Source organism: Sorex araneus, chromosome 9, assembly GCF_027595985.1.
Source record: "Sorex araneus isolate mSorAra2 chromosome 9, mSorAra2.pri, whole genome shotgun sequence".
In the NCBI taxonomy this organism is placed as follows: domain Eukaryota; kingdom Metazoa; phylum Chordata; class Mammalia; order Eulipotyphla; family Soricidae; genus Sorex; species Sorex araneus.
The window spans coordinates 37,766,710-37,790,152 of NC_073310.1; the positions used below are offsets into that span (position 1 = coordinate 37,766,710).

Below are 23,443 nucleotides of genomic sequence, written 5' to 3' on the forward strand. Positions count from 1 at the left end.
GAAGAGACTCAGTTCTATACTACTGCACTGACATTAAAATATAATTGTAAATATATGCATATATTCACAAATATGGAAGTGAAAATATTTATATGTTTAGGGGGCTGGAGCGATAACACAGCAGATAGGACGTTTGCCTTGCATGCAGCCGACCCAGGTTCAATTCCCCTCATCCCATATGGTCCCCCAAGTACCACCAGGAGTGGTTCCTAAGTGCATGAGCCAGGAGTAAACCCTGTGCATCACCAGGTGTGACCCAAAAACCAAAAAAAAAAATTATATGTTTATGTGTATATTTGTGCTCTGCCACTCCACCCAGATGACCTAGAGGCAGTCTTCTCAGTAGCAATGAGCACAACCTATGGACAAATACTAATTTCTAAATCCTTCACATCACTAAACGGCACCAGAGTTTCCCAAATTCCAAAATTGGTTCAACTACAACATGAGCCTGGTCATTTTCCAGGGAAGTACACGAAAATAATGAATATATATAGAAATCAGCTTAAGTGAAATTCCCACTTGGCAAAAATAGGATGAGTTGAACATAAAAGCAATAATCAAAACAGATTCCACTCACTGAGTAAAACGATAATTTATGACTCTTCACCAATATTAATAAAATAGTAACTTGGAGAAAAAAGAAATTTTTTCCTTCCCTACAATATTAAATAAAAATAAGAAAGAATCTTCGAGTAGAAAATTTATTGTTGGATGAAGCATACACAGTAGGGGCAAGTTTGATAGCCTATGAATCTCCTAGCAAATAGCTTATTGATTACAAAGAGGAAAATATTGGTTTTATAATGAAAAAGCATGACTAAAACAACTCACTGTGGTATGCTAGGGCAGACTGATGGTTGTGTGTATTTCTTTCTTTCCCAAAAGGTAATATAGTTAGTGACATTACCTTTGTAGCTTGACACAAGTCATACTTAAAACATTTACATTGAAAATAGATAAGCACTACACATGAGTAATTTTCTAGTATACCAATGATCTTAATCAAAATGGTTAAAGATAATTTCACCAATTTGGAGGACATCATCTGTCTTAACTCACAACAGCAACCAGCTCCTTCCTCCTGTTTGTATAACATGGAATGTTATAAATAGTATTTGAGTTTATCACATGAATATGCTACTGTTCCAAAGCTTTCTCTATGACATATTTAAAAAAGAAATACCTTTAACTGATAGGGCTGTGAGTCTAATACTAAAACTTCAGATGTACAATTTAAAAAGCAAACTATGTAGATACAAGGCAGATGCATTGGAAAAATTGATTCTTTGGTGCCATTTTTTTGGTTAATTAAGACACTATGGTTTACAGTACTTCTAAAAATAATTTCTCAGGTAGGCTTTACCATGTAAATGGCCCAGCTTCACAGCTTAACGACTGATCTTGGAAGAGATTCCAAGCCTATGGAAGTCACAGTGATCTTCAGACTGAAAACTCTGGGCCCACCTTGGGGGCTGGGTGAACCAAGAATTGCCCTATTTCTACAGATCCCGGAGCTTCTGGAACACAATATCACATATGCAGCCACATGACACCTCTAAATTCCACAATACTGACAGCCCAGAGGAGCAAAGCAAATTAAGTGGTAAAGTAGCGAAAAGGTCCAGTGAACTCAATAGGCAAAAACAATAACTTAGAAGGCTCAACTAGCAACAAACAGCTCAATAAATCCATTAGACCAGGACTTGAATAACACCATCGTGAGATATAACAATTTTCAAAAAATTTCTTTTTCTTAACTGTTCTTTTTTTATAATTTCAATTATCATTTTGTTGTTACAATAATACAAAATAAAATATTTTGTGCCTGCTAAGTGGGGCAGGCTGGGGGGAGGGGTGAACTGAGGATAGTGGTGAAGGGGAGGTCACACTGGTGGTGGGATTGGTGCTGGAACATTGAATGCCTAAAGCAACTATATTATAAACTGACTTTGCAAACCATGGTGTTTAAAGTTAAAAATTCATGGCTTCTCATGCACATAATTCCAACACGAAAGTGATCACCATATAACCACCTCCCTTCCTCAAGACATCTACATCTCACTCCTACCCCAAATTCATTCACTTCACCCATTATGCTAAAATAATATTTGGACCTTTGCTGTTACCCTGCTGAAGATCTGTAAGTCCCAAATATGAGAGAGATTATTCTTTATCTCTTTCCTTGTAACTGACTTCACTCAGCATGATGTCCTCCATCACTGCAAATTGCATGATTTGGTTCTTTCTTAGAACTGTATAGAATTCCATTGCACTGTTGTAACATTGTCATCCCGTTGTTCTTCGATTTGCTCGAGCGGGCATCAGTAACATCTCCCTTGTGAGACTTGCTGTTACTATTTTTGGCATATCGAATAGACCACAGGTAGCTTGCCAGGCTCTGATGTGCGGGTGGGATACTCTCGGTAATTTGCCAGGCTCTCTGAGAGGGACAGAGGAACCGAACCTGGGTCAGCCTCGTGCAAGGCAAATGCCTTAACCGCTGTGCTATCACTCCAGATCATTCCATTGCATATACCACAATTTCTTAATCCATTTATCTGGAGTTGGGAGTTTAGGTTGTTTCCATACCTTGGCTATTAATAGTAATTTATGTAATGGAAATATGGCATACATCCTTTTGAATTTGTTCTTTGTATTTTTAGGATGATGCCAAGAAGTGTTCAGTATCATTCAAGTGTTTTTAATCATTGTGGACATAGTTAGAAAATATAGTCAACTAGAACCACAATTGGTAAAAAAAGAACTTACTTAAACCTCTATGTATATATTGTTTTTAGGCCTTTCCAATAATTGTTTACTTCTTTTAATTCATTATCATCATTATTAGGGGAGTTGGGGTCACAACCAGCTGTAGTTGGTGCTTACTCCTGGCTCTGTGCTCAAGGATCACTCCTGGCAATGTTCAGGGAACCATGTGTTGTTCTCGAGATCAAATATGGTGTGGCCACATGCAAGGCAAATGCCTTTTACCCTGCACTATCTCTCTGGCTCCACATAATTATTATTATACATTGTGACATGCGCGGTCACATGCCACAATGATTTGGATAGCTTGGTGAAAAAAGTGGATATTCCTGTTCTAAAGTTTCTTTTTTAAATCAGCCTTTGGGGAGTGTCCTCAAATATATTAAAAATCAGTCATTTCAAATGATTATAATTGCATGAATCCAGTTGTGGAACCACCAAAATCTGGATATAGAATACTTTTACAACGCAAGATGTTCCCATATTACTCTGTTTTCATATGTATTCCCTTACCACTGAATCCAACAATGTTGATCTGTTGTCTATTCTTTTTGATATAAGGGGGGGGGAGGTTTACACCTAGTAATACTGAAAGCTTATTCCTGGCTTTTGTTCAGGAATCACTTCTTGTAGCAGTGCTCAGAGGGTCATGTACAGTGCCAGGGATTGAGCGGGGATTGAACATATATAAGGCAAGTGCATAACCCCTGATCACACGATTTCTCTCTCTCTCTCTCTCTCTCTCTCTCTCTCTCTCTCCCACACACACACTCCCTCCTCTCTCTCTTTTTCTCTGGCCTTCATTGTATATTCTTTATATTTCTACCATATAATGTAAATGAAATAATAAAATGTATCTCTGAGATCCTTTTGCAATGTAGAGTAGGTAGGACATTTACCTTGCACTCAGGTTCAATCCCTAGCACCCCATATGATCTCCAGAGATCACAGGAGTGATCTCTGAGTACATCCAGGTGTGGTTTAAAAGTAAAAATATAAATGATATATATATATAAAATATATCTTTGATGCCTGTCTTCTTTAATGAAACATATTATTTTCGACATTTATCCACCTATGTGTAACAGTAGTTTGTTCTTTGTTATTGCTAATATTGGTAGTATTATTGTAAGACTATATCACAATAAATCCTTTCCATATGCTATATGGCTATATGATTGTCCATATAGTTAATGGGTATTTAGGCTGTTTCCAGTTCTCAGCTACTAGGCATAAATTTGAAGCCTCATTTTTAAATAGCAAGCAGTAAGTTTTTCACCACCATTGCTATTACAACATGTTTTAAATATGGCTAGCTACAAGCTTGATTTTAAATATTGTCATAGGCATCAGGGATTTAGTACAAGAGTAGGGTGTGTTCTTTGCCTGTGCCTGACCTCAGGCCAATTCCAAGCACCATATCATTGGTTGCTGCTGTGACCCTGGCGACCCTCAGAATTGCTAGTGTTGGGCTGGGTGGTTCTTGACATCAAAGTACTGAGCATCCTGGACCCTAGCAGAGAGTCTCTTGGCCCAATTGCTGAGTATCACCAGGAGTTGCTCCCAGGAATCCTAAACATCCCTCAGAACCATCTCCCCTCAGATAGCAAATACAAATCTCCAATGGAATGAGTGAAAACTGAAATAAACCAGTTAGAAAAATCTGATTCCATATTCTTTATGAGGCTCCATACTGTTTAAGCCTTATATAAAATTGATATGTCATTTTTCTTTGCTTAGGTAGTTGTCTACCTATTCCCAGCTTCCTCTACCTTTTGTACATGCACTTCACATTATATCTTCTATTTTCCCTGTTAGGGCAAATATTTTTTTTTTTAGGTGTTCTTTCAATGAACCTTTGTAGTATATCTTTTCATATTATTCTGGCTTATAGAGTTTCATTTGACAGCTTTGCTGTATATCTATGATCTTTCCTATGTATATAAGTTGATTTTTTGAACTTCCTAATTTTATTTTATTTTTTTTTTTCTTCAGTCATTAGTAATGAACTTTATTATTTTTTTTAAATTTTTTATTGTGGAAAGTTACAAAGTTACAAAGTTTTCAGGTTTAAATCTCAGTTATACAAAATGGTGCTGGCACAACTGGACAACCACATGCAAAAAAATGGGTTTAGACCTTGACCTGACACCATGCACAAAAGTCAGATCAAAATGGATTAAAGACCTCAACATTAGACCACAAACCATAAGGTACATTGAAGACAAGGTCGGCGAAACCCTCCACGATATTGAAGATAAAGGTATCTTCAAAGGTGACACGGAACTAAGCAATCTAGTAAAAACAGAGATCAACAAATGGGACTACATTAAACTAAAAAGCTTCTGCACCGCAAGAGATACAGTGACCAGAATCCAAAGACTATCCACAGAATGGGAAAGGATATTTACACAATACCCATCAGATAAGGGGTTGATATCAATGGTATATAAAGCACTGGTTGAACTCTACAAGAAGAAAACATCCAACCCCATCAAAAAATGGGGCGAAGAAATGAACAGAAACTTTACCAAGGAAGAAATACGAATGGCCAAAAGGCACATGAAAAAGTGCTCTGCATCACTAATCATCAGAGAGATGCAGATCAAAACAACTTTGAGATACCACCTCACACCACAGAGACTAGCACACATCCAAAAGAACAAAAGCAACCGCTGTTGGAGAGGATGTGGGGAGAAAGGGACCCTTCTTCACTGCTGGTGGGAATGCCGACTGGTTCAGCCCTTCTGGAAAACAATTTGGACGACTCTCAAAAAATTAGATATTGAATTCCCATTTGACCCAGCAATACCACTGCTGGGAATATATCCCAGAGAGGCAAAAAAGTACAATCGAAACAACATCTGCACATGTATGTTCATCGCAGCACTGTTTACAATAGCCAGAATCTGGAAAAAACCCGAATGCCCCAGAACGGATGACTGGTTGAGGAAACTTTGGTACATCTATACAATGGAATACTATGCAGCTGTTAGAAAAAAGGAGGTCAAGAATTTTGTAGTCAAGTGGATGGGCATGAAAAGTTTCATGCTGAGTGAAATGAGTCAGAAAGAGAGAGACAGACATAGAAAGATTGCACTCATCTATGGTATATAGAATAACAGAGTGGGAGACTAACACTCAAGAACTGTAGAAATAAGTACCAGGAGGTTGACTCCATGGCTTCGAGGCTGGCCTCACGTTCCGGGGAAAGGTCAACTCAGAGAAGCGATCACCAACTACATTGTAGTCGAAGGCCATGTGGGGGAAGGGAGTTGCGGGCTGAATGAGGGCTAGAGACTGAGCACAGCGGCCACTCAACACCTTTATTGCAAACCACAACAGCTAATTAGAGAGAGAAAACAGAAGGGAATGCCTTGCCACAGTGGCAGGGTGGGGTGGGGGGGAGATGGGATTGGGGAGGGTGGGAGGGACACTGGGTTTACGGGTGGTGGAGAATGGGCACTGGTGAAGGGATGGGTTCCAAACTTTGTATGAGGGAAGTATAAGCACAAAAGTGTATAAATCTGTAACTGTACCCTCACGGTGATTCTCTAATTAAAAATAAATAAATTTAAAAAAAATAAAATAAAATAAAATAAAATAAAAATAAAAAAAAAAATCTCAGTTATACAATGTTCGAATACCCATCTGTTAGGGCAAATATTAATGTCATGTTTCTTTATTTGAGTCAGTGCCTTAGTAAACTTTATTTCAAATTATAGTTAATAGTAAATATTGAATGAATTTTTTTCAAATACATTTCTTGAATATTTAAGTGGTATTTTTAATGCTTTATTGAATTACTTATAGAGTACTGTAAGATAGATTTCACCAAATCAAAATAATTTAGATCCTACTTCTGGCCATTTATATCACTTCTAATGTAAACTTTGAGTCATTTTATAATTCTTTATAGCCCCCTATTTACTCCCAATTATAAAGGGAGAGAATTTGATTGAACAAATTTGAGATTTCCCTTAAGTTCTCACATTTTTGGGTTTTATAAAATGATTAGTGAGTCAGAAAGAACCTGCAAATGGAGAAAGCAACACAGGAAAGAAGGGGCAAGCTAGGAAATAAACAATATCCTGCTATTCTTCAAGGAAAAATATAGTAAAAATATAGTAACTTAGAATATCAAAAAGTAGGATACTTCGTATTCTGAACAATAATGGTGTGACTGGCAATCTCCTTACTATGGGGACCATAATCTCTGGTTTATGAAGTGTAGTCATAGTTATAAGAGTTGTCTTGGGATAATTACCTATCTCGAGCAAATCAATGAACAACGGGATGACAGTGATACAGTGCTGTTTGACTCTGAAATGGTTACTGACTAGAGGATTAATATGGGTATTGTTTTTTTTTTTTTTTTTTTTTTTTAAATTTTTATTAAATCACCATGTGGAAAGTTACAAAGTTCTCAGGTTTATATGTCAGTTATACAATATTCAAACACCCATCCCTTCACCAGTGCCCATATTCCACCACCAGAAACCCCAGTATACCCCCCACCCCCACCCCCTACCCCCTACTGTATAACTAATGAATTTCACTTCGTTTTTTCTTTACCTTGATTACATTCCATAATTCAACACAAAACTCACTATAGTTGACATAACTCTCTCTCTCTCTCTCTTTTTTTTTTCTCTTTTTCATTTTCCCTTTTTTTTTTTTTTCTTTTTCCCCCTCATCCCCCTTCCTGCGCCTCATAGTATGGTGTACGCCACGCCACGTCGGCCAGCGTGGGGCTTTTGCTTAGTTCACAGTCCAGAGGTGGCTGCTACATTAAAAAACTTCAATACTTTCAACAAAAACTTACTGTTATTATTTGGAGTTTCCCCCCAAGTCAGACCTGTTCAAATGGAACCAATTCACATTGCTGACAATTATAAATGTTAAGTCGCGCGGACGCAGCAGCGTCCGCGCGGTTTTGGGTTTCTGTATAAAGTCCAGGGAGAATTCTGCCAGAAATTACATAGCCCAGCTCACAGTCCCAGTGCATTGCTGTAAGAAGTCTCTGAATTCAAAGTCTTTAGGCGCAGAGGGTCCGATTCGCGCTCAGCAGCTCCGGGTTTATCTGGGCCGAGGGCGTGCCGGTTACGCCCCCTTCCCATGAGTTCCTGGGAGCCCCCAAAGTAAAATCCGAATACCTGTGGGTCTGGAATCAGAAGATGGCGCCTGCCACATGGTGCCGCCAGCCCGCCGCTTTCCATGCAGGAAGACAGGGTGGGGGGGGAGAAAAATCCACCCCCAGCAGCACCGAGTTGTAGCCCAGTTTGGTGTCCCAATGCATTGCTCTCAGGTGCTGCGCTGGATGCCCGAATGTGTTACATCTTTGGAGTCAAAGTCTTTAAGCGCCGCAGAGGGTCCTAATATGGGTATTGTTACAGATGAAAGGAATCATGGTGTTCTTTAGACTTGACTCCTTGAGCAACAGGGTCTTCAGCTACCAAAACTTTCCCAGTTCTTTCATGTACTCTTTTTTGTTTTTTATTAACTACGTCTGCAAAGTTCTTGCCTCCTGGTATAACTTGAGTAAGTTCTCCAGTTCACTTAAAGACACAGCTTTCTTTTTCCTATAGCAAATATATAAAAGCATATTTTTTTAACATTCACTTATACTTCCTATGTGCTTAGTATTGAGCTGGGCTCAGGATACAGAAGGATAGATAACAAAAAGAAACAAATAACAACTAAGGTGTGATCAGGGACAGGAGTGATAGTAAAATGGTTAGGGTGCTTACCTTTCATACAGCCAACCAGGTTCAATTCCCGGAACCCCATATGGTCTCCTAGGCACCACCAGGAGTGATCCCTGAGTGCAGAGCCAGGAGTAAGTCCTGAGTACTGCTGGATACAGTCCAAAAATCAAACAAAAAGCTAATAATAACTAAGGTGTTATTTAGTGAGATATTTACATGCACAATATATATTTACTGAGAAAAAAACACTTAATTTAGGAGAGATATCAAATGGAAGGGAACTGCAATAGACCGGTTTGGAACTGACTGTAAGAGGCGAAACTTGGAGCAAATTCAAGAAGATATTGTTACTGGAAGTATCAGAAGTGACCTTATTTCACATCTAGCACAGACCCCCTCATGATCCCGTTTGAGTGAAATGTGGAAGTATTTTCATTCTGTAATTTTATACTACAACATTACTGCATGAATTGACCAATTTCAATACAGACTTTCCTTATGTTGCGTTATAATTAGAAGCCAGTGAATTCTAATTCCACAGCGGTACATAGACTAGTGGTGATAGCTTTATGGAGTTGTTTATTTTTAGTTTGGCAAAGGCAAAGCAGTAAATATCTCAATTAGTAAACTTAAGCAGCATGGATGAGAAATGCCCACAGGAGATTCAGAAGTTAGAAATAACTAAGTCAGTTAATAGAAGGAAACTCTCATAACACCCACATAGAGTTTGGGAAGCCAACCATAATTCATGTATGGTCAATGTTAGTGCTACCATGGTACTTACAGAGAAGAGTCCTTCGCATTCTTCAGGTTGTTTAGGGGCCTCCCTCCCTACTTTCCTCTCACTCTCTCTTTCTCTCTCTCCTCTCTCTTTCTTTCTGCCTCTCTCTGTCTCTCTTTCTCTGTCTCTCTGTCTGTCTCTCTCTTTCTCTGTCTCTCTGTCTGTACCTCTGTCTCTGTCTCTGTCTGTTTCTCTGTCTGTCTGTCTGTCTCTCTCTCTCTCCTCTCTCTCTGAGAGCCACTGCAACTGACTTTGTATTCAAAGGGATATGTCACCCTTAAACGTTGGGTCCATGACCAGAGTGGATATCTATGTCTTTGTGGAAGCTTCTCATCCTGCAGTTTCTTTTGCCATGATTCAAAATGGATTTTATTATGAAGTGCTGGGAAATATATACATTTTAATGCTTATATATATATATATATACACTATGTGGCCTAATGTGTGAAAATATTTATGAAAACATGCATGCGGTACTGCAGAATCATTTACTGGCCTCTCTACATTAGTTTTTGAGATTCCATTTTTAAGTTTTAAATGAAGAGCAAAGACAGTTTACAAAGCTCTTCAAGAAAATTTTGGCACATGAGTCCTGTTTTCCAATAATTGAGGATTTTTAGGATATAATAAGCATTTGATGACAAAAGATTAATTTGGCATAAGGATTAAATATGTTATAGAAAAGGGTGCTTGTGTTTTCAAAATTCTGCTATTCAGCTGTTACAATTTATTGAATTGTGAAATTCAATAAATTACACAAATTCAAATCTTATTGAATTGTGTAATTCGGCCCACTTGTATCTATTTCATGAATTTAACATTGTATGGAAGATCAGTTTTGGAGCATTTTCCCCTAAAAGTATGGATAGCTATAAAAGATAGTTCTTTTAGACTATATGGTTTGCTACATAGGAGCTCTGGTCTGTAGGGGAAATGATAGAGTTTCAGGTATCTGTAGATCGAACTTCTGTCTGCTTCCTCTTTGCTTTGTAGACTAGAAAAAGATAGCATTCAGCAAAGCTTTAGCAGTGAAGCAAAGGCCCAAGCCCTTCAGGCCCAGCAAAGAGAGCAGGAGCTGACACAGAAGATACAGCAAATGGAGGCCCAGCATGACAAAACTGGTAGGTGGTAGGGAAAGATTAGAGCCTGGGCACTCACTCACGAGCCATGCCCACGCCTTACTGTGAAATGACATCAGGAACACCTGTAACCTTTGGCTGGCCGAAGGGAGCAGATGCTAACTACACCGGAGATTCCGAATTACATATTAGTTAGCGTTTAAAAGAGAAAATGGAAAGTATTGCCCACTGTCTGTTGATTTCAGAGTGCTGCTCTCACATCTGTTGCACCATCTGGATTATGAGTTTATTTACCTGTGTTCAAGAAACGTAAAGCTGAGAGAGACCACAACAAAGTAGAAAAACAAAGGGCTTGTTTTTGGCTGGGTTTTCAGGCACACATGTTATATAAAGAAAATAGCATCAGAAGCTCTGCGGGAAATGCTCTGAGCTTACAGTTAGAGTCTCCTGAATAGCATTGAACAGTTCCCACAGTACACACATTATAGCTACTCTAAAAGCCTAATGAGTTTGCTTCAGCATCCAAACTGGAGAAAAGCTTTAGCCATTAATCGGTTCTTAATTCACTGTCGCAGCTGGATGTAATTCAGTGGCTCCAAATTGATATGTTCCTTTATTTAATCTTTGCAGCTTCGAACATTTTTAGCATTTGTATGATTTCCCCATCTCCCCCAACCCAATCTAGAGTGATGTTTAATCCTTTGCATTCTTCAAGTTCTCACAACTGCTGTTAAAATTCACTAATACAAGGGATTGACCACAGCTGGCAGCTTGGCTAAAAATTGCCATCTTTCATCACATTGGCACTATTCTGCAGACTGAGTTGGCCAGTAACTCTTTACCTTTAATTTGAAAGTAAAATGCACTTTGAAAATAGGCAGTTTGATTTGTTCAGTCAGAGCATTATGTAGTTCCATTCACTTTTGAGTTGTATATTCACAGACAGTGTTAGTCAAAACAAGACAGTGTTAGTCATTATAATTCCACACCACATTCTCCATGCTGATTGTACTATTAAAACAAAAGTTTAATTGATCCTGTCTCCTCCAGAAAAATGTTGCTCCATTTTAGTGCCTTGATTTATTTTGCTTGTATTCTATAGTTTTTTGCCAATTATTAGCTAAAATTAAAAAGATATAAGGGAGCACCTAAAGATTAAAGCTGAAGATCAACAAAGAGCACTTAAATAAAGTTAAAAGTTAAAGAGTATTTCACATAACTTAATGTATGCCATATTTGATTTATATTTTAAAAATTATAGCTTATTTTAAAGTTAAAAATTATTAATGTAAAAGTCATTGAATAATCTGCTTTCTTAGAAAGAAGCAAGTGTTGTATTGACATACGTAATTCCCTCCAACATATTTAGTAGATATTTTCTTCTCAGAGTGTTTTTGTCCAGAAAAATGAAAGTTGTTCACACTTAGTTGGTACTTTTCTGTTGAAAACAAAAGAAGAAAATTATAGGATAAATCGTTGTTTGCCTCAAGCTGGCAGGATTCTATGATCAAGAAGTCAGACAGAATCTCGTTTGTGCTATGTATGTTTGTGCTGTGAAAACCATGTTAAGAACACTTCCTTTTTATTTTCACACATCTCAATTCTTTGACCAAATCTTCACTGAAGGTCATATTGTTGACAATAAAATAAAAATTCTAAGTAAAATTATGTAACTTATATTCTTAATAAAGAAGTATATACATGATGAGGTATATATGCATATGTTTAATGTATGTAAGAAATACATAAGAAAATATGAAGCAATGTATGAGTTACGGTATAGAAGGAAGTTGCACAAATACTTGATTTTTAATTATCTGATTGTGATAATTTTTGACAATTTATAGTAAAATTATCAAAATAAAAATATAATATCTAGAATATTATAAATATATAAGCATCTATTACTCTCATTGAGGTATTTGACAATTATATTAAAATATTATACCAAGTGGTACTATAAAAATGATTATGGTGTATAATTATTATGAATATTAATGCCTGGAGTTATTTATTATCTTGACAGATAAGTGATACTTTTACTTAGGACGTTGAAAGTGATCAAGTGCCTTATGGAAATGTGTGATGATTTTAGTGCTTTTACCACTGTATGTACCACTGCATAGCTAGAACCAGAAACATCTTTTGTCTGTTAGCATATCCTTTTTATCTCTAGAAATTAAACAACGTCTCAGAACATATTTTTGACAAAGTTAGAGTGCTGTACATTACCCAAGAAACTGGAACAAATCTCTCTCCAAAAAAGCAGGAATATAATATACATTAATTAGGGTACTGTATGAATACTGTGATAATTCCTTAAAAATAGCATTTCCACTATTTTATAGCATGATATAAAATATTATATAAAATGTTATATGTTAGGCAAATATTTTATCTGTATAAATATTTTCATAGTTGTCAAAATAGTCTTTGGTCTTTTAATAATGATCATGTACACATACTATAATTTTATTATTGCTAATGTTTAGAATTGAAAACTGAATTTTCTGGGCACAGAGGTTAAGACAACAGTACTTCCAAAAGAATGCAGATAAATCAAGCAGTTTTTATGTCAAATTGAAGTAGATTAAATATATGTATATATGTATGCTTATATGTATATATATATATGTACAAAAGTTGATGGTACATTGAAATAAACAAAAACTGACCTTTCCTTCTCCTAAAGTTTTTTGTTTTCTGCAACAGTCATCATTCATTTTATCAACCTGTCTCCTCCAGAAAATTGGTTAGAATCTTAATAAATTTTCTGAATATTTTAATGATTCTCTTTAAATAAATTATTTTGTACTCTAATACACAAGAAACCTGAGTTACCATGTCAGGTTTGACAGTATCTGCATAATGTCATACAGATTTTTTTTTGTCTGACTTGAAGTCTGGTCTCTTTTTCTAAAAGAATGATATTGGACATAATCGGTTCTAATTGAACTATAAAATAAAACATATGCACAGTTAACTATATCTTGAGCACCATATTACAATGTGATGAAGGAAAATCTTGTATATATTCTCTCCTGAGTTTTTCTTTTCCTTTGTTTGGGGGACGGGGGCATACCCAGTGGTTCTCAGGACTTATTCCTAGTTCTGCACTCAGAGATCACTCGAGGTGGTGCTCAGGGGACCAGATAGAGTGCTAGAGATTGAACCCAGGTCAGCCACATGCAAGGCAAGTACCCTCGCTGCTATACTATCATTCCAACCCCTCTTCTGAGTTTTTCTGAAACTCACTTAGGTCTTCATCAGATAAGTGGTATGGCTCAGCAAACAAAATACTGAATTAGGATCTCACGCCAAAATAATACACAGGAGGATGAGGATCGAGGCATAAACAATTACTTTAAGCCCTGCTTAGGTTACCAACCAGTAAGTTGGTTTAGCTAATGGAATCCCCATCCCTGAATCTTTGGAAGAAGAGGATAGTGTATAAATCCTTTCTGTCTGCTCACACAGAGGCACAGTATTCAAGAATCATTCAGAATATTCTCTGACATGTGTACTTTCTAAGAAAGTGCTAATTAAATATCCTATTGGATAGGAGAAAACTCAGGGGACAAAGACCAGACACATTTAGAAAATTTAACAAGAAACTTAAATGACTGTATCATGAAGAGCAACCTTATAAACTATTGACAGTATTGATTCTTAACCAGAAATAACTTGATTTTCCTCCCATAGATCCAAAAGTAGTAATTTGTTAGAAACAAAACTGATTATATCATTTAGGCTGGAGCAATAGCACAGTGGGCAGGGCGTTTGCCTTGCACTTGTCTGACCCGGGTTCAATTCCAACGTCCCTCTCAAAGAGCCCCGAAAGTTACCGAGAGTATCCCACCCACACGGCAGAGCCTGGCAAGCTACCCGTGGGATATTCGATATGCCAAAAACAGTAACAACAAGTCTCACAATGGAGACATTACTGGTGCCCGCTCAAGCAAGTCAATAAACAACGGGACAACAGTGCTGCAGTGCTACAGTGCTATGTTGATCTGGGGTTATGGTATTTTATTAGGATTGCTTTGTGATTGTTCCTTGTCTACACTTCTAAAGGGTCACAATTAAAACATCTAAAAGAGAAAGGTGTGCTATGTACTCAATATATATAATTTTTCATAACTAACACAGCAATTATCCTAGTTAATAGGAAGAAGCCTATACTCAAAGATTTACTTATAACTGGGAGAGATAAATTATTTTAACAAAGGTATTTTTAGTCTTTCTTACCACAGGTAGAGGATTTAATTTCAAATATTAAAGAAAGCTGAGGACAAAATAGTTATTCTGGGAGTTTGGGAAGGAGAAATTACTTTTTAAATTTCCATGGAGAAAGAGGTATACTTAGTATACTAGGGTTAACCATATGTCCTATATTGACCTGTGGTCCATGACCCATGTCCCAAAGTTCCTTTTTCCTGCTCTAGGTCTGTCAACATACCCTGTTCTACTCTAGTGAACTTGATCCCAGACCTCTTCAGCTTCTCTCACTTCTTTCTCTTTAGCTCCAGGTCACTACTTTGCAAACTGAATGTGTTCCTGTCTGTCTGACACACAATTGACATTTAATACATATTCATTGAATTAGTGAAGAAAATAAATATGGTCCTACCCACTCCCACCTTTATACCCTGGAGCTGAGTCTGGTTCCAGCCTTTTCCTCTGTTGAGGACAGACAATGGCAGTAAAAAACACTTTGAAATTCAGACACAACTAGATTTCAATCTTGCCTCTACCCTTAGCTCAGTAAACACAAGTACATTTCCTGATCTCTCAAAACCTCAGTTTCTTCAGCTATAAAACATTTCTAAAATGCTGCAGGTTTCTTGTTGGTTGGAATTAGAAATACAGAGGCAAACAAGTACACATACTTGCCTGCATATATAAAGAACTCAGTAGCTGTTACTGTAATTCTTGGAATTGTATTTTTTTTAAATAATAATAAATTAGATAAGAATCTCTTTTGTCACCTCGCGGCTGCTATTGTGGCCACACATCCTCATATCTCTTCGTTCTCAGAAATGGAAAACAAATTATCAAATGCTTCCTTTCCAGCAGGTCCGACTTTGGGAGGGGGAAACTCCAAATAATAATAGTGAGTTTTTTGTTGAAATATTGAATGTAATCAAAGTAAAGTGAAATTTATCAGCTACACAGGCGGGGTGGGAAGCTGGGAGGCTGGAGGGGTGGTGGGCAGGCTTACTGTGGTTCTTGGTGGTGGAATATGTGCACTGGTGAAAGGATGGGTGTTCGAGCATTGTGTAACTGAGACTTAAACCTGAAAGCTTTGTAAATTTCCACATGGTGATTCAATAAAAATAAATAAATAAATATTTTAAAGAAATAATCTCTCTTGTCAAAGCTCACCAATACTAGGTGGTATTTATTCATGGACCACCAAGACTACACCTGGCAGTCTTAATAAACCTGCACTACAAGACATCAAATTCAGGGCCTTGCACATATTAGGTGTTGCCACTGATCTATCTCTTCATTCCTTCATGGCATTACCTCAAGGGTCATGACCATAACTTTGTCTATCATTTCCCCTAGATATTTTTGTCTTTATAGAAAGACTCTGAGGGATATTTTCTGATTAACTTAAAATATATGCCATAATGAAGACCCATTTAAAGACAAAAGAGGATTTTTTTTTAAATGTGGATCTGTTTATATTCTAGGTCTGGTTCTGGTATCTTGTTTTATGAACACTGTAAGAAACAAAATAAGCTTCTACTGTAGCCTTGTAAATTGATGTAAAATTAAGGACTGCCAGATAACACACAGTGAATAAATTCTTATTGTTCTTATAACTTTGAGAACCCATATAGTTTATAAAAATTGCATTTCATGCACCTCAAAAGGAAGAATTAAGTGGAATAAATTTGCAGATTTAGATTTTTATATATTGGTGTTTAATGTATTATTATTTTCCTTTGTCTCTATATAAAATGCTGTGACTTCTTTAATGACTGATTAATAAAAAACTTAACTTTCCATTTTGATATTATTTAACTTTCCATTTAATATTATCCACTTATCTTATACAACCTATAAGATTTGAAATCTTACCAAATGTAAAGTTTATTGAATTATTATAAGTAGTTATAAATAAATATCTGCTAATAATCAAACTTAAATTATCCTTAAATTTTAAAAAACTAAATTTACTAAGACTGGAATAATAGCACAGCGGGTAGGGCATTTGCCTTGCATGCAGCCGACCTGGGTTTGATTCCCAGCATCATCCCATGTGGTCCCTCAAGCACCGTCAGGAGTAATTCCTGAGTGCATGAGCCAGGAGTAACCTCTGAGCATCACCAGGTGTGACCCAAAAAGCAAAAACAACAAAAAACAAAAAACTAAATTTACAAATCCCAGCATAAGCTTTCCAGTAGCATACTTCTCTTCACATAACACATGAAAATCTTTTAGGATAAAAGATTTTTTCTCTGCTTCAATGTAAGAAAAATCTGACTTTTTGAGTTTTTTATAGCATTATCATTGTAGATATACAGCCTTTAAACTGTACTGTAATCTTGGTTCAGGTTTTGTTCAGATTACTACAGTAATTTTTTCCTGATAATAGATGTATCTATTTTGTACTGGTCTAAATTTTAAAATAAATTTTTGCTCCCAATACTAGTTATATTCCTCTTTGGGTTTTGTTATTCAAAAGCCAATAAAAAATTAATACAGAATATTCAGATTAAGTTTTTTAATGCAGAATCATCAGGAATTCTGACTGTGGCTATCTGACCTCACCCATTTTCATATTTCTCTTTTTTCCCCTTTCTTATTTTTTGTGCTAGTGATTGAGCCTACGGCCTACTACATGAGATGTATGTACTCTACCACTGAACTATATATCTGACCCTATTCCATACATGCTTTTTTTTAAAAAAAAAAAAAACCCAGCCTCATGCTAGGCTGCTCTGTGAAAGTATTTAGAAATCGTTTATGTGCCTGTGTGTTGTTGTTATTGTTGTTGCTGTATATTTTCTCCCTAAACAGATATGTCACATTATGGCAGTGCCTATTGCATGGGTTCTCTTGAAAACCTTTATCACAGTGACTAGCATTATATTTTCCTGTGGTTTGTATGTTCCACACTGCTCAAATGGTATCTAGAATCCCAGAGTTTGTAAATGCCACTATATATTTTAAGACCAAAAAATGAACTGCTAATTATAGAATCATTTTCTGTAGCTTCTTTTGAGAAGTGGGTCTCTAACTTGGTGTTGGAGGTATAGGGACACTGTCAGTGATTCTCATCCTAGTGCTTTGCCCTGATGGTTTCAGTGTCATTGTGAGGTGATGCAATGCTTCTCAGCCCAGTAGCTCTGGGGGCCACCAGGGCTGTACCAGTGGTACTGGGGAGATGGTCACACATTGCTGAGAATTGAACTCAGGGCTTCATGCATGTCAAGCATGCACATGAGTCCTTGGAGCTCTGTCCCAGACCCTATACCGCTTATTTTTGACGATTACATAAAAGATTTTCATTCAGTTTCGCTTTTAATTCATCTCAGGCAGATATCCTGACTGATTTTAGTCTAAATGCACATAAACTTTTAATACCCCTATCATCTTTAATCCCCAGGATTCTCTAACAACTATTATAGTTAGAAGGTTGTTTCTGAGATTAGTAAGGAGAGACATTTAAATACTTCTGGTGCAACTGTGATTTTTCTCTATCACAGGAAGATTCCCTCTCCCCAGGTGCCTAGATGATTCAGCGGTGAAAGATTTGCACTGCATTTTAAAACGTGGCTTGGGAAGAACTTGGAAATGTTGGGCACTGGCTGAGAATGAGCCCCTGCCACCTGCAGAGTGGAGATCAAACATGTGTTGAGCTTTAGCCTGTCAATACTTGCACTTTAAAAATAACAGGATATAGAGCCCAGAATTCGGATCTACAAGGTTTTCCATCTCTTCTTTTTCCTTCATTGTCACGTTCTGGGTTGCTAGTCTGGTGGATTGATGTCTAACACTGCCCATTGTGTATTTGTGATTTGTGTTTTATAATTAAGAGGAACAATGGGAGTCCGCTGGGTCTCGTTATATATAATGGTTGGTTTAATTTGTTTCACTTCTATCTTGTTAATTGTAAATTGATCATTAAGATTTGAATTCTAATCTGTCACCAGGGTTGTGGGTATTGAGGCTAGAGCAATGATTCTGGTTTTAATCACTGATGATGAGAAACAAATTTTATAATTTTGCTACATATTGCAGTTCATATATTTTAACACTGTATTTTATGGTGTTATAAATATTGTTAAATGACTTTTAGTGTAGTTTTACTGTGTGAACTATAATGTATAAATTATATTACTGTTTTGGCAACAGTAGGTATCCAACTGTGTGACTTTAATTGAAGTAAAGAACACACACCCGGTTGAACTAATTTTTTCTCTTTTGCATGTTTGGATGATATTAGGCTGGGATACTATAAGCATTATATTCCACAAGAAGAGCCTGAAGTTTACCTTCACTAACTGTTCCCATTACTCTTAAAGGAGAATCTAAAATTATAAAAAAAATTAAAGTGTTAAAGTAATTATCACTATAATCTTAATTATAGTAGTAAATTATTATACTTCATGGAAATTAAATAACAGTGTAACTGATATATAAAAATTCAACAAAATCTTGAAGCCAGAAATAACCTAAATATTCTATAATAAAGTATTACAGTAAGATATTCTTTTATATATTACTAGGATAGTCACAACAGAGGTATAATAATCTCAGTTTGTAAGCTTGCTCTAAAGCTTTGCAAACTACTCAGTTTTCCAATATATCATGGGTTCTAGAAAGGGAGCTCATGTACATCTATGCCATTTGTGGAGGTTCAGAGGAAATGAGGTAGGGAGAACCTCCAAGTGGTACTCAGGATACCTGGGATCACTTCCTGTGATATTCAATCAATATTCAGGGCCCAACGATGCAATGCTATGGACCACCGGGGCCACCCCTATGGTGCTTGGGAGTCTTGAGGTCACACGCCTTGTGATTCTTGAGGATTCATGTAATGCCGGAAGTCAATTCAGACCTATGAGGATGACTTGCCTGCCTTACATATGCACCCTAGCCTTCATATATCCCCAACCTTCATATATCACATTTTTACTAATATTGGATGATAGTAAGTAAATTATCATTACAAACAAAGAGAAACAAAACCATGCAAAACATTGCATTTATCAAATACCTGATAGTAAAAGGTATTTACAAATAATGTTTTTATTTTCTGTATTTTATGTTAGGATATCATGAATACGGGCATCAAGGAAATGGCACAAAGAGTTACATACCTTCCATATACTAGGCTCCCAGTTCAATCCCAGGAACTGCATGCCAGCCCACACCCCAAGCATTACAGGATGTGGCTCTGCTTGCTACTGACCACCACTGAGGTGGTCCGGCACTTCTGAGCCAGAGTGTGAACCCACATCCTAGCCTGAACACTGAACTGTAAAAGACTGGCACCCTAGGTAAGTGTATCACCAGGCTTCCCCGAGCTCTGCTTGGAGGGTCTTTCAGTGAGAGACATCCTCATTATAGGGCGTTTGATTCACTGTAGCACTGTATCATTGTCATCCCATTGTTCATTGATTTACTCGAGCCGGCACCAGTAACGGCTCCATTCGTCCCAGCCCTGAGATTTTTGCAGCCTCTCCTTACTCGTTTTTCCCAACAATTGGAGGCTCTTTTCAGGGTCAGGGGAATGAGACCTGTTATTGTTACTGTATTTGGCATATTGAATATGCCACGGAGAGCTTGCCAGGCTTATCTATGTGGGCAGGATACTCTCGGTAGCTTGCCAGGCTCTCCAAGAGGCAAGGGCCTTTGATTATAAATATGAAAAATGAAAGGAAAGTATGTTCTTTGATATTATCATGGAATTTTTATTGGCTTTTCTAATATTTCATTCAGCTATTTACCATTTGTATGAAAATGGGTATGCCCATATATATTGTAAATACTATAGTTTGAAACTTGCAATACAGGAAAATTAAACTAGATGATATATCTTTCCTTTCCTGCTTTTTCATTAACACTTTTATATATAATTAAATGCATTGAAAATTATTTTCATTAAATTATCACATAAAACATATTTAATAATTTTTAATTGTTATAAATAATATAATTTGTGCTTCAATATGACTTATTGATAATTCCCTCAGCTTTGAAAGGGGAATTTCTGGCTCAAAGTAATTCTAAAGAGTTGAAATCTCAGGCTCACCTTGGAGTTACTGTTATTGCTATGAATTCATAATATTATGGATTCAGTTTCAGATCACAATAGTAAAATAAATATCACAATAAAGATCACTGTATCACTGTCATCCCATTGCTCATCCATTTGTTCAAGTGGGCACCAGTAACATCTCCATTGTGAGACTTGTTGTTACTATTTTTGGCATATTGAGCCCTGTGGACGAGATACTCTTGGTATTCTGCCAGGCTCTCAGAAAGGGACGGAGGAATCAAACCAGTCACATGCAAGGCAAACGCCCTACCCACTGGGCTATCGGTCCAGCCCACCCCAAACACAAAGATACATAAAACAAAAATAAAGGCGATCACAGGCCTTTCTCCTGCCTCCGTTCCCCAAGTTGGCCAGTGGAGGAGAGGATCCTGCAGTGCTGTGGCCTGCCCGCCCTATTTCAGAGGCTATAGGGAACCTTCTAGAAGTGTCTGGACTGGAGGCAGGTGTGTCCACGGGCACCCCGTGCCCAGGTGGCTGCTCCTTCTCTCCCTGAGCTCGGGGCTCACACCCTCAGCCTGAACCTGCGAAAAGGTGTGTGCACACTGGGTCACATGCTCTGTGTCTGCGGGAACCTCTGCACAATAAAGATAGTCAAATGATTTTTTGTCTTTATGCATATAAAATTTTTGTATATAATCTAGTCTATTCAACGGTAGTATGTCTATAAAACAATATATGCACTTCAATTTAAAAATACTGTACTTGGGGCTGGAGCGATAGCACAGCGGGTAGGGCGTTTGCCTTGCACAAGGCCGACCCGGGTTTGAATCCCAGCATCCCATATGGTCCCCTGAGCACCGCCAGGAGTAATTCCTGAGCATAGAGCCAGGAGTAACCTGTGTGCATCGCCGGGTGTGACTCAAAAAGCAATCAATCAATCAATCAATCAATAAAAAATACTGTACTGGGGAGACAGCTAAAAGAACTATGCTTTGTATGAGCAAGGCGCACATTGGGTCTGCACTGCCTGGTCCCCAAGCACTGCAAGGTGCCACACCCTAGAAACTTTCTGGAGTAGCTCCCGAGTTGTGCTGATGCAGTCCCAAAACTAACAAGATAATCAAAAAGTGAAAAGTTTGATTTGTTTGATTTTATAAACTTCAATTTGTGAATATGCAATTTACAGATTATAAAGAAACGAAGCACAAGAAAATGGGATTCATCTAGATTAATGTCTGCTATTTGGCTTAGAATAATCATAGAATAAATGTCTGTCCACAATCTTGTTTTATTATGCATTTTTGGGCAGTGCTAAAATGGAATATTTTTAGGCATTTGTGGATTTATGTTTTTCCTCTGTACCTCTTTTACTTGTTTTATTTTCTTCTTTTTCAAGTTGGGCCTCCCAAGTGGTGCTTAGGAGGCCTGAAGACCTTGAGCAATTCTCAGCCAAGTGGTCCAGTGGTTCAACACTGACCTGACCATACAGAGGTCCTTGGACCCTGTACTGCTGGAGATATACTGGACTAACCCCAGAGGTGCATGGGTATATGTAAGGCATGTGCCTCATGCCTGTATTATCTCTCTTGCTTTTTTTTTAATTGGGATTTTGGAGACCAAGATAGCATTATATTAAATAATGCCTCCAATTTTTTTTTCTCATTTGGTGGGGAGGTCCAGATTTTCATTTTTTATAATTTTTAGATCCCAATTCTTTTAATTTATGATTTTCTTTCAAAAGCAAACTGTCTGGGCCAGAAAGATATATACATGGGCTAAGAGCATGCTTTACAATTCCCAGTACTACTGCTCAAATAAAATATTTTATTTCTGTTTTTAAATAGTACATCTCCATTGTGAAAACTGAAATGAAAAACTTTTTTAAAAAATATGTCTGGGATATGGTAAATAGATGAAAAGTTTGGAGGACATGCCTTCCAGAGGGCCATGAGTTCCATCCCTAACACTGCATACTCCCAAAAGCACACTGCCAGTGACCCCTTGCACAGCATTGCTGAGTCCTACTACTGCACAATCGGGCCGCAAAGCTGGATGAATTATTGCTGCTCTAAGAAACAATACTGCAATGCAAGAACATATCGTGAAAACATATAATGTTTCTAAAAGCTTTATTTTCAGGAGAAAAATGCTGGAAATTGAGCCCAGGATCCGATACATGCAAAGCATGTTCTCATGTACCCTCAGTCCCTAAAATGCTGTATATGTTTATATAGTAAAGTCTATTTCATTTATAATTTTAACTTTAAGGTGATTTTCTTTTTCTTTTTTTTTATACCATGATGATAGTCTGTTTTCTTTTTTTTTTTTTTTCCTTTTTGAGTCACACCCGGCTATGCTCAGGGGTTACTCCTGGTTCATGCACTCAGAAATTACTCCTGTCAGTGCTCAGGGAACCATATGGGATGCTGGGAATCGAACTCGGGTCGGCCGCGGGCAAGGCAAATGCCCTACCCGCCGTACTATATCTCCAACCCCTCTTTTTTAAAAAATTTTATTTTATTTTATTGAAACACTGTGAGATAGTTATAAGCTTTCATGTTTGGGTTACAATCACACAATGATCAAACAACCATCCCTCCAAAGTGCACATTCCCCACCACCAATATCCCAGGTATACCATCCCCCTTTCCCACCCTCCCCCTGCCTCCATGGCAGACAATATTTCCCATACTCTCTCTCTACTTTTGGGCATCATGGCTTGCAACACAGACACCAAGAGGCCATCATGTTTGGTCCATTATCTACTTTTGGCATGCATCTCCCATCCCGAATGATTCCTCCAACCATCATTTTCTTAATGATCCCTTCTCTATTCCATCTACCTTCTCACCTCTGCTCATGAAGC

The 23,443-nt window shown here is 37.4% G+C and overlaps 1 long non-coding RNA gene across 2 annotated transcripts in view; it reads left to right on the top strand.

Moving 5' to 3' along the window:
• The window catches only part of LOC105942828 (uncharacterized), a 135,985-nt gene that overhangs the window by 103,577 nt on the left and 8,965 nt on the right, over window positions 1–23,443 (top strand). For both annotated transcript variants that reach the window (XR_008631426.1, XR_008631427.1), the window contains exon 3: window positions 19,628–19,855. This is a non-coding gene — a long non-coding RNA (uncharacterized LOC105942828). The remainder of the gene's footprint in view (window positions 1–19,627; window positions 19,856–23,443) is intronic.